This window comes from Aulonocara stuartgranti (assembly GCF_965226115.1).
Source record: "Aulonocara stuartgranti genome assembly, chromosome: 23".
Lineage (NCBI taxonomy): Eukaryota > Metazoa > Chordata > Actinopteri > Cichliformes > Cichlidae > Aulonocara > Aulonocara stuartgranti.
In genome coordinates, this window is record NC_138958.1 from 52,100,925 (window position 1) to 52,112,823 (window position 11,899).

Genomic DNA, 11,899 nt, shown 5'->3' on the forward strand with positions numbered 1-11,899 from the left:
CTGCGTATGCAAACACTGCCATCAAGAAGTCAGTTAGTGCTGCCCATAAAGGAGCTGCTGTGTAACAAACACCCTCTCCATTAAACTTTGATTGCGTTCCCCTCTGTCCCTTCCCAACCACTCTTTAGACGCCGTGGTGAAACATACACTCTTGCGAAACTTTGAACTGGTTACAAATTAATCTACGTCTCACAATATTTAGTTGCTGCTTACCCCAGTACAAAGTTTAGCTCTCATTCCTTCCAATAATTCATGAGCTGGTTAATATTTGAGCCGAATAGATAACCTGATGTCCAGAATTAGACTGTAGCTCTTTGAGCTGGGAACAATTCAGCGTTAAGCAGGCACATACAGAAGTTATGCTTAACCTCAGCTCAGTGCTGGTTTTCAAGGAACGCTGCAGCATTTTGGAAAATCTGCATGCATGCGATCTGGTCTAATGTCCCCTAACTGTGGATTAGCACAGACAGGAGCTCCTGCAGGAAGCATCCTGATAGTGTTTGTCAGGTTTTATCTCCACCTTCTAATGTTTGTTCCCTCGACAGGCTGAGACGTGCTGAAAAATAAGTTGTTCTCAACTAAACAGAACTTCTTAAAGTGCATTAGAGTAAAAAATGTGCAGACTTTTCAGATCTCCGTTAAAGTTCAGAATCAGAGCGCTTATTAAACTCTCCACTCTGCTAACTTTCTTCCTGTGGCCACACCGCCATAACTAACTGACAAACAGCCTATAAATGGTAATGTGTGACTGAGGACCGAGAGCTGCACGTGTGGGCCGACGCATAAAGAAGCGAGAGGGCTGAGCGCGCTCACGTGTCCTAAGCTCATTGCTCGTTTCCTCGCACACAGGTAAAGGCTCCACCTGTGAGCGCTGCGGCCTCAGATTAACACCTGCTGAAAGGCACAGAATATCCGGCCAAACAAGGAAGCAGCGAGTGAAGCCATAATGCCCTTGAAGAGAAAGGTGAACTAACACAGCACACCCTGCTCCGAGCTGCAGTCATATAAAACACACAACCATTAACAGACTGCCCGGCGGCTTGATAAGGAAGATTATGCTGTAAATCACTCTGGCACCAGTTTACTCATTTTACCGACTCACTGCTATTTAGCTCAGGGAAGAACAGGTTGCGAGGATTTCCTTCCATAGCAGTGTGATCCTGTCAAAGTCAAGTCCCAAGAACGGGACGTGGTTTTTATCCACTTTATAAACTCCAACAGCGATGATGAAATGTAGCACGCGCTGGATCTGTTTGACCAACAGAGGACTGCAACATGAATCAGAGGCGACGCAGACGTCATCAGTTTCTATTGTGACGACAACAAACTCACTGTCACGGATCACAACTCAGTCGCACATAGTGTCAACAAAGAGTGTTTTTAGAGGTGGACAATCTGGCTGCGGCCTGCCCTTCACCCGCGGGACGCTCAGAAGCCTTAGACGGGCACAGTGGTTCGGTCTTTTTACTGCAGCCTTCAGAGAAACGAATTCAGAATTATTTTACACAAACAAAAGGAGGAAAATGCAAAATTCGATAGAACAGTAAAGTTAATGATCCAGCGGAGCTCCGCCCATCAGCGGATGCTCTGACGTCCTCCCTGTAAGGTGCAGGACTGAAACGCTGCTGCACTCATTGCTGCACAAGGGTTCAAACACTCTCCTGCTTCAATGTTCATCTCTAAACGATGGATCGATATCAGTATAATTTACTACGTCGGCTTTAAATCCCAGAAGGCTGATTCTGTTCATCAGGACGTTTTCAGTGGGAGAAACGTTTCGTCATCATCAGGTGACGTCTTCAGCCTCAGCTGACTGCAGCTTTCCAACCTCATAAACATGACTGACACCAGCCCACTGAAGGAACACTGGGCTGGGAGGTCTCTTTCTTGATCGTTAATATCCAGTTTGTCATGAGCACTGATCAATGCCTTAAATGCTCTGTAGTGTTCAGGTGCAGTTTGCTCCAGTGCAGACATCTTGGCTGCGTTTGCACTAGAGCAGGCAGCAGCAGCCACTTACATGCTGTCCTGTTCAGGTCCGATAATGATTGTGGGACTTTAATAGGCTGTGCTGCATGAGGACAAGATGCTATTTAGGGATTTAAATAGAAACCAATAAAAGACGTCGCAGAGGCTGCGATGTCATAACGTCTGTTACCTGGCGTGAGGTCAAAAAGCACGAATTTATCATCTCCCATAATGCAACTGGATGCTGTCTTCAGTTAGAGCATCCATCAGCATGTGGAACACGTGCAGTCCACAGCACACTGCTAGGCTGTAAACAAATACGCAACATGAGGCTGGACGACCCGTTAGTTACAGCACGCCAACACAACAATGTGCTGCAGCAGTCGGCAGAATACTGACACACATCAGAGGGTCAGCCGTCTCTGCAAAACCTTGCAGAGTGCGACCGACGGAGATGTTTGCGTTAGTCTACACATGCACCACACATACATAACAGTCTTCATACTGTGTGCAGATTTCTCCATCACACTGCAGCAACCTTCAGCCTCGAGCCTGTGCTCGAGAGGCAGCGTGACGCTGAGTGATACGACACAGCAGAAACAGACACAGGACTGTCTGCCTCCAAGTTTGGACCTACCAGCTTGAAATGAGCAAAATGCACAGAGCATATATATCAGAGGTCTGTTGGAGAGGCAGGAGTTTAAAGTTTAGTCTGTGCTTCCACTGAGTGAAGCTCATAAAGAGCCTTTACTGCTCAGCTTTTTATTGATGCTTTTATTTGTCATTTTCACTGCTCGTGCTTCACCTCGCAGTGAGAACTGTGTTTGGCAGGTTGTGTTACTGCTTTCCAGCAGACTGCTCTGGTTAGCGAGTCAGTGACCCCAGCTGTGGCCGCCTGCTCATGCATAAGTCTGTGCCATTGCATTTAAAAGGAAAACTACAGCAGGCGGTTCAGCAGCTCTCTGCAGCGCTAACAGTAAGTGAGACTGCAGGCCTACACAAATGTGTCATCACAGCTGTGTGTTATCTGAGCAACTTGTGTTGCTTCGGTTTGTAACACCTGTCAGTGACAGGACACGCAGCTGCATCCGCATCACAGCAGGTGATCCTCCGTTCAGTGCTAAAGCATCACATCGGCGCCTCTGGACTCTTTCCTTTAGCTGCCCACAGCTCTGTTATTCATGGGAGACATGAGAAATGCAAAGTGTGTTTTTGAGTGAATGCAAATAGTCCCATTCGATTCGATTCGCACTACAACCTGCTTTGCCTCTTATCTGTAGCTATTTCTATGTAATTGAATAACTGTACAGTACTCTCTGTATATAGTAGCCACTGTCCTTGATGTAAATATGTAAGAAAGGTTGTGTATGTTTCTGTCCTGTTTGTTGTATATGTGTCTTTCTGGCTGCTGTTACAACCAAATTTCCCCTTGTGGGACAATTAAAGGATTATTCTTCTTCTATTATTTGTTTCTGTCTGCTCAGTCAGAAGTGGAAGTCATGAATGTGCATCAAGCCAGTGAGTGTCTGCTTAGCCCAGCTGTGCGAGGCTGCTGGGCTCTGTGTGTGTCCAGAATTCAGAAACACCACAAAGGCTCCGCGTACACTTAATCACAGCGTGTTAATCAGCAAACTTCTTTAGGTTCACTTTTGAACTTTGGACCCGCTCAGTCTCCTTGGTCTTTATGCTAAACTGTGCTAACTTTGCCCTTGAATCCAAAGGTAATGACATCCTTGGTGGATTTCTGACCTTCCCGGCCTGTCTGTAACTCCGCTCATTCCCACTGTGTGAGCATGGGATTAATCTGATTTGGTGCTCTGCAGTGTTTTCTCACAGCTAAATAAAGCGTAGTGTGAGCACGCCCTCTGACTGAGGTGGTGTTTCCTCATAGTAACCCGTGCTGCACAGGAGTCACCTTGGGCCTGCAGGACATTGCATCTCTTCCTGTCTTCCTCTTCCTGTCTCTCTCTGTCCGGCCCCTTCTTACTACTACCTCCTTGTTACATCACGCACACACAGAGCTGCTACACCTGCACCGTCTGCTGACTGGCTCAACTCCTCTTGGCTCAGCACTTTCCATGTAGGTTGCACTGACCTCTGGAGGTTAGACGTACCGTGGAACATCAGCCACGAGCCACTTTTCCCTGCCGGTCTTACCAGAAGTGGAGCTGCAGTAAACCCCGCCCCCTCAGATCACCTGAGCAGTGAAACAGGAAATAAAGACTGCAGCAAGTCAAGTGTCCTTCCATCACCTTCAACTTTAGATCGTCTCAGCTCTGTGACACGACATTCTTTGCAGATCACAGGAGAGCGTCTGATAGGTCGATTCTCTGCCAAACGCAGTGTTGTTTGTGTGCGAGCAGACGCACAACTGAGAGAGAGCACAGAGCACAACGCAGTGGAGTGAAATTCATCATCTGCTGTGGCATTAAGTCTGAGTACAGTGTGTACTATCAGTGTAATCACTGTAGTAAAGACACACACGGGCCATTTTTTACCAGCATCAGCAGTGTTGTTAGTAGCAACAAAACATTTCCGTGTACAGATGGAGCACACACAGTGCTAAGGCAGGTAAGAGACACAATATCACATTGCAGTGGGCGTTCAAGAAAGAGGATGTGCCCTCCAGATGTCACCGGCGATGGAAAAGTAGAGTCGCGCCCGGCCGAGCCTCACATCCTTCTGCGGGAGAAGGGATTAAACGATGAACCTGTCCTCATTTCACTTTGCTATCTGCTCTCCTGTTCTCTGCTCTCTCTGCCCAGAGGAAAAAGTGCTGACAGTGTTTCAGCTGCTGTGTACCCGGCGCTGTGTTTGCAGGCTTGTTCCTTCAGGCACGCTGGCTGCCAGAGGCGCCGTCTCATCAAACGCACCAGAACCATTTGTCTCTCCTGAAACATCGCTTTAATTAAACTGCAAGCACTGTGATTCAGACATCCTCCACGATGCTACAGCTCTCATCATGCAGCTCACACCGGCCAAGTCTTTCTGTTGTCACGTCCACACAGACTGTGTGTTGTGGTCTGAAGCAGAGCTGAGCTGCTAACATCACAGTGACATTGTCAGGGTTGTTTAGCAGAGCTTCCCTGGAGAAGAACCAAAACTGCTCATGTCAAACTGGTTCAGTCTAAAGTGAACATCTGAAGAGTCCATACTCAGCACCCACACCTCTCAGCTTGTGCTGGTTAACCAGGGTTTTGGTCCCATCAGATAGAGCTGAACTCTCACAGGGGAATGTCAAGAATCCAGAGGCTCAGAAACCTCCCATTTACACAACTGTTCATCAGTGCAGTGTATGACTGCTTCTTGATAACAGTGGGTAAAATATTTCTTTATTGAATTGTGACAGCTCTCTGCACCAAATACTAGAGACACAGTCCAGTATCAGCTGTCAGGGAGGGATTCACAGAGACCTATCAGCACTCGAGTCTCCTCCGTCTGCAACCTTCACTCATCATAAAAGCTGAAGGCTTCTTCATTTCAAGGTCTACAACAGAGCCTGTGGACTGATTGTGTAACACAATCAAAGGCCACAATGTTTCCACAATCTCAGTTTCCAGGTGTGACTCGAGCAACCAGTCCAATAGTAGATGATGATGCTTTCAGGTGCACTTTATTACCGACAGTTCATCAGATAAGCAAGGGCTGCTTGTGTGCATGTGTGCGTGCATGTGTGCCTTCAAAGTGATCTAGTCCGCAGTGTTTCTGCCACCTAGTGGTGATCAGCAGGCTCTGCATGTTACACCTGTACAGCTGCTGCCGAGGTGCTGCAGGCTGGTTTAATCCGACCACAGCGCAGTTTTCAGTACCAGGAGCTTCATATAAATGCTTGTGTAGAACCAAAATGCACTTCCTATGTTTTAGCACCCATGCTTGTATGTAAAACGCTTCCTCACTGTACTCTAAAACATCATGTAGGCATGAATGTGTGTGTGTGTGTGTGTGTGTGTGTGTGTGTGTGTGTGTGTGTGTGTATTTCAGTCCGGCTGAGAAGTATTGAAGTTTTTGAAGTTTTGCTCTAAGCACTGAAGAATAAACACACAAGTCACCCAGCTTTTTAATTGGCTGTCTTCTAACATGTGACTTTTGCTAACCTTCTGCTGTGACAGATCAACAAATGCAGGAATGGATTCACCATCCACTGACCAATCAAGTCTTCAGAATCAGCCTCGTCTCTGAGCTCTGTGTGTAGACAGGAAGATGAGCATCAGGAAGAAATGCAGGTTCCTAAACACGCTTTTTAGCAGCAAAACATTTTATAGCAGTTTCGTTTTCAAGCATTAATATATAAATTAGAAGAGCTATTTGTGGACAATCAGTGGCAGGTTGATTACACCATGAAACAGTATCCTGTGACACCAGGTGCTGACAGTCAGGTACCTGATCAGCATCATCTGTGAGCATGGACCCTGCTGCAGCAGTCAGTAGTGTGTAGTATGTGTCTGACACATGCTTGGGGCACGTACCACAGGACAACTTCAGTGTGGTGTTCTGTGACACATATAACAGAGGACGTCAGAGACAGGCCATGAGGTGGGCTTCAAGGAGATGATGCCACAAGGAGACCGTCCCCTCACCTCAGCACTGAGTATGTCTGTGAAGGTTCACAGTCATCCAGGTCATCGTAGTCAAAGGAGCTTGCAAAGAAAAGCGTCTGGACTTCTTTAAGTTGCTTGAAGACGTTTCACCTCTCATCAGAGAAGCACTGAGTACACAAGTCACAAGTAAACAGAGACCACACACGTTTAAACAAGAAAGGTTTGTTCATCGAAATGATTTACCATTCACCCCTAAAACACACACAAGTCACATGTTTATTAAAATAATCTAATTACAGCATTTATGTTAGACGACTTTTAATTAACTGCTTTAGCCCACTTACAATGAAAATTAAAAAGAATCTTGTTCATGACCTGCAGCATGTTAACACTGTTGGAAGGAAAAATAACTTCAACTCCAATTTTGAAAACACAACTTTCTTTTTTTATATATTTATAAAGCTCTGACTGTATGATGAGTCTGTGGTCTGGGAGAGAGTCTGTAACTCTGTCTGCAAATACAGTAAATAATGACCAGTGTTGGGTAATTAATTATATAGTTACTTCTTCAGAAAAGTAACTGAGTTATGCAAACAAAGTTTTTTGCAGCTGTTTACCTAAAAATGCAGCCAAGGTGTTTTTAAATAAAGATTTCAAACTATTTACAGAACAATCAGCTGTTCTGCATCTAATCTGATGCCACACAGATTATTTGTGCCGCTCCAAAAATAATTTGTGTCCACTATGAGATGAAGGAGAACAACAGCCTGATACCTGCAGGCCTGACAGCAGCAGATGTGTCACTGCTGTAACACCTGTAACACTCAGCAGGCGCCTCATTGTTCTGACACACAACAACACTACTGACTACACTACACGCTAACTACACACTAACTACACACTCACTACACGCTCACTACACGCTAACTACACGCTAACTACACACTAACTACACACTGACTACACACTAACTACACACTGACTACACACTAACTACACACTGACTACGCACTAACTACGCACTAACTACACACTGACTACGCACTAACTACGCACTAACTACACACTGACTACACACTAACTACACACTAACTACACACTAACTACGCACTAACTACACACTGACTACACACTAACTACGCACTAACTACACACTGACTACACACTAACTACGCACTAACTACACACTGACTACACACTGACTACACACTAACTACGCACTAACTACACACTGACTACACACTGACTACACACTAACTACGCACTAACTACACACTGACTACACACTAACTACGCACTAACTACACACTGACTACACACTGACTACACACTAACTACACACTAACTACACACTGACTACACACTGACTACACACTAACTACACACTAACTACACACTAACTACACGCTCACTACACACTAACTACACACTAACTACACACTAACTACACACTGACTACACACTAACTACACACTGACTACACACTAACTACACACTAACTACACACTAACCAGGGCCGTGCAGAGAGGTTTAAAGGGGCGGGTGCTCAAAGTTAAAAAGGGGCACATTGAACCAGGCTGAATAACAGCAACACACATTCATCAAGAATCTAATATGGGAAGGGCAGGGCTGTGTTGGTCTGAGACTGTAGACATTAAAAAGTCCACAGGAGAGATGGTAGCTGATTAAACAAGTGTCATGAGATAATAACAAAATGCAAAGATTGGTGACAGCGCTTGGAACCATAAGGCAACGAAAAACTGTGAGAAATAAATTAGGCTCTGCCTGTGAATCACTCTTTGCTTCTCTTCTTCCTTCCATCATTTCGTATATCACTCTCCACTTGCTATGTGAGAACAAGGCACAACTTGCTATTGCAATAAACTATAATCTAATTATCCACACCTAACAACTCCAGCACTTAATCTAAAATAAAATGATGACGGAAAAATGTTATAGCACTGCCTTTAGTAGCCTCACACAGCTCCTGCTGTTTCCTCCTCATGTCCTTACCAGCCATGTCTGCACAATGTTATATCATGAGTAATATTTTTTTTAAAAATCCATCTAAATAAAACACACACATGCACACACAGTGACATGTTAGACCTTCTTCAGAATACTGTATATACTATGGGCATCACTGTGCTGATCCAGAATCCTTACATTATTATTTATTACTAGAGCTACAATAATAAAGCAAAGAAGAGGGGGAAGTAATAAATATGAAATAATGTATTTATGATGATTGCATTTGTTTCACTATCCACTCTGTGCAGGGCAAAGCTTATTACATGTTTAAACTGTAGAGATACAATCATTTTACTGCTGTAAAATCCAACTTTTGTCTTATTTAAAATATAAATCTAATATAATCTGCTTCTTAATGTATGTTCTTTAAAATACAGCGTGTGTTTTTAATATATTATAATTATAATAATGCATAATTATGTGGACATGCATATTAGATCGTTTTTAGTGAAATATAATCCCTCCAGAAAGGCAGGAAAAGCCCGGAAACTTCCTTTAAAACTAAATATGTTCCCTGAAACGGTGACAGAGCTACAGACCCATGACAACTATATGCTAAAGCATATAGTTAGGGCTGGAGCAGGTGACCCTGAATCCTCCCTTAGTTATGCTGCAATAGACGTAGGCTGCCGGGGGATTCCCATGATGCTCTGGGTGTTTCTACTTCACTCACTATGTATTAATAGACCTCTCTGCATTGAATCATATCTGTTATTAATCTCTGTCTCTCTTCCACAGCATGTCTTTATCCTGTCTTCCTTCTCTCACCCCAACCAATCACAGCAGATGGCCCCGCCCCTCCCTGAGCCTGGTTCTGCCGGAGGTTTCTTCCTGTTAAAAGGAAGTTTTTCCTTCCCACTGTCGCCAAAGTGCTGCTCATAGGGGCTCATATGATTGTTGGGTTTTTCTCTGTACCAATGAAGCGCCTTGAGGCGACTTATGTTGTGATTTGGCGCTATATAAATAAAAGTGAATTGAATTGAAAGCCAGGTAGCCAGCAGCTGTGACCAGCACTACCTGTGCAGTTAATAAAAGGACAGGTAATGTTTGTCGCGCTGTTGCACGCACAGCACACTCGTTTGTTTCAGTTCGTCAGCTGCAACAAGACAGCTTACCAACGTGTACGTAATAAGCTAATACTCCTGTGTGCTACACACTACAGTGTACGCTGTACACCTACTTACTGGTTGTGTCGCATCAGTCTGTGTCTCTGAGTTAACTTGAGTTTCTCCTACAGCTCCGGACCGCTAAAAATGCGCGTGCTCTTTGTGAGCTCGTTCTCGGCTCGTAACTAGCGCGTTCTGCCGTCGAGGGCGATCATTGGTTAAATGTGATCATGTGACTGATGCAAGCCAGATCCTTTTATTTAGCAAAACTGTGATTAATAGTTAAATATAATTGTTGAGGGGCACAGACAGGACTCCGCACACACACATTAAAAAATAAATAAATTTTTTTTTTTTTAAAGTTGCCTCAACAAAAGGGCACTTTGGGCACCCATCAGGAAAGGGGCGGGTGCTCAAGCCCCTCTAGCCCCCCCCCTCTGCACGTGCCTGGTGATTGGTTGGGGTGAGAGAAGGAAGACAGGATAAAGACATGCTGTGGAAGAGAGACAGAGGTTAATAACAGATATGATTCAATGCAGAGAGGTCTATTAATACATAGTGAGTGAAGTAGAAACACCCAGAGCATCATGGGAATCCCCCGGCAGCCTACGTCTATTGCAGCATAACTAAGGGAGGATTCAGGGTCACCTGCTCCAGCCCTAACTATATGCTTTAGCATATAGTTGTCATGGGTCTGTAGCTCTGTCACCGTTTCAGGGAACATATTTAGTTTTAAAGGAAGTTTCCGGGCTTTTCCTGCCTTTCTGGAGGGATTATATTTCACTAAAAACGATCTAATATGCATGTCCACATAATTATGCATTATTATAATTATAATATATTAAAAACACACGCTGTATTTTAAAGAACATACATTAAGAAGCAGATTATATTAGATTTATATTTTAAATAAGACAAAATGTGGATTTTACAGCAGTAAAATGATTGTATCTCTACAGTTTAAACATGTAATAAGCTTTGCCCTGCACAGAGTGGATAGTGAAACAAATGCAATCATCATAAATACATTATTTCATATTTATTACTTCCCCCTCCTCATTGCTTTATTATTGTAGCTCTAGTAATAAATAATAATGTAAGGATTCTGGATCAGCACCATGATGCCCATAGTATATACAGTATTCTGAAGAAGGTCTAACATGTCACTGTGTGTGCATGTGTGTGTTTTATGTATATGGATTTTTAAAAAAAATATTACTCATGATATAACATTGTGCAGACATGGCTGGTAAGGACATGAGGAGGAAACAGCAGGAGCTGTGTGAGGCTACTAAAGGCAGGGCTATAACATTTTTCTGTCATCATTTTATTATAGATTAAGTGCTGGAGTTGTTAGGTGTGGATAATTAGATTATAGTTTATTGCAATAGCAAGTTGTGCCTTGTTCTCACATAGCAAGTGGAGAGTGATATACGAAATGATGGAAGGAAGAAGAGAAGCAAAGAGTGATTCACAGGCAGAGCCTAAATTATTTCTCACAGTTTTTTGTTGCCTTATGGTTCCAAGCGCTGTCACCAATCTTTGCATTTTGTTATTATCTCATGACACTTGTTTAATCAGCTACCATCTCTCCTGTGGACTTTTTAATGTCTACAGTCTCAGACCAACACAGCCCTGCCCTTCCCATATTAGATTCTTGATGAATGTGTGTTGCTGTTATTCAGCCTGGTTCAATGTGCCCCTTTTTAACTTTGAGCACCCGCCCCTTTAAACCTCTCTGCACGGCCCTGCCAATCACAGCAGATGGCCCCGCCCCTCCCTGAGCCTGGTTCTGCCGGAGGTTTCTTCCTGTTAAAAGGGAGTTTTTCCTTCCCACTGTCGCCAAAGTGCTGCTCATAGGGGCTCATATGATTGTTGGGTTTTTCTCTGTACCAATGAAGCGCCTTGAGGCGACTTTTGTTGTGATTTGGCGCTATATAAATAAAAGTGAATTGAATTGAAAGCCAGGTAGCCAGCAGCTGTGACCAGCACTACCTGTGCAGTTAATAAAAGGACAGGTAATGTTTGTCGCGCTGTTGCACACACAGCACGCTCGTTTGTTTCAGTTCGTCAGCTGCAACAAGACAGCTTACCAACGTGTACGTAATAAGCTAATACTCCTGTGTGCTACACACTACAGTGTACGCTGTACACCTACTTACTGGTTGTGTCGCATCAGTCTGTGTCTCTGAGTTAACTTGAGTTTCTCCTACAGCTCCGGACCGCTAAAAATGCGCGTGCTCTTTGTGAGCTCGT

At 44.1% G+C, this 11,899-nt stretch overlaps 1 long non-coding RNA gene across 1 annotated transcript; it reads right to left on the minus strand.

The window, feature by feature from the left end:
- Nucleotides 1-6,082: 6,082 nt before the first annotated feature.
- LOC309700078 lies at nucleotides 6,083-6,645 on the minus strand. Its single transcript, XR_014274568.1, has 3 exons — nucleotides 6,546-6,645; nucleotides 6,349-6,459; nucleotides 6,083-6,150 (listed from the first exon to the last, which is right to left on the minus strand). It is a non-coding gene; the product is annotated as an uncharacterized lncRNA (long non-coding RNA).
- Nucleotides 6,646-11,899: the final 5,254 nt, after the last annotated feature.